The sequence below is a fragment of the Pongo pygmaeus genome, chromosome 19 (assembly GCF_028885625.2).
Source record: "Pongo pygmaeus isolate AG05252 chromosome 19, NHGRI_mPonPyg2-v2.0_pri, whole genome shotgun sequence".
In the NCBI taxonomy this organism is placed as follows: domain Eukaryota; kingdom Metazoa; phylum Chordata; class Mammalia; order Primates; family Hominidae; genus Pongo; species Pongo pygmaeus.
In genome coordinates this window covers 76,045,596-76,046,183 of record NC_072392.2, presented here as the reverse complement: position 1 = coordinate 76,046,183, position 588 = coordinate 76,045,596, and the positions used below count along the sequence as shown (strand labels likewise).

Sequence of the window (588 nt, the reverse complement as noted above, 5' to 3'; positions counted from 1 at the left end):
TGCACTTATGTAGGTTTTTGTTTAACTTGTGGACAAAGACTTATGGATAGGTGCAAAAAATAAATCCTCTTTTGCAACCCAGAACTCATTGTTCAGCATGAGTTTTGATACATATAAGAAGGGATATTTTGATACCTGAGACAGTTAACTGATGGGCGTACTGATAGCCATAAAGGTTGGTTCCAGGCCAGGCACAGTGGCTCATGCCTGCAATCCCCACACTGAGGTGGGAATATTGCTTTAAGCCAGGAGTTCAAGATCAGCCTGGGCAGGAAAGTAACACCTCATCTCCACAAAAATTTAAAAATTAGCTGGGTATCAGGGCATGTGCCTGTAGTTGCAGCTACTCAGGAAGGGGAGGCTAAGGAAAGAGGATTGAGCCCAGGAGTTGGAGGCTGCACTGACCTTTGATGGCACCACTGTACTCCAGCCTAGGTAACAAAGACAGACTGTGTCTCTTAATTAAAAAAAAAAAAAAAAAGGTTCCTGGCTAACACGGTGAAACCCCGTCTCTACTAAAAATACAAAAAATTAGCCGGGCGTGGTGGCGGGAGCCTGTAGTCCCAGCTACTCGGGAGGCTGAGGCAG

The 588-nt window shown here is 45.4% G+C and overlaps 1 non-coding gene across 1 annotated transcript; it reads left to right on the top strand.

Annotated features, from left to right (window-relative positions):
- On the top strand, positions 1–128 carry LOC129018514 (small nucleolar RNA SNORA40). The gene has a single exon (XR_008495334.1). It is a non-coding gene; the product is annotated as a small nucleolar RNA SNORA40 (small nucleolar RNA).
- Positions 129–588: the final 460 nt, after the last annotated feature.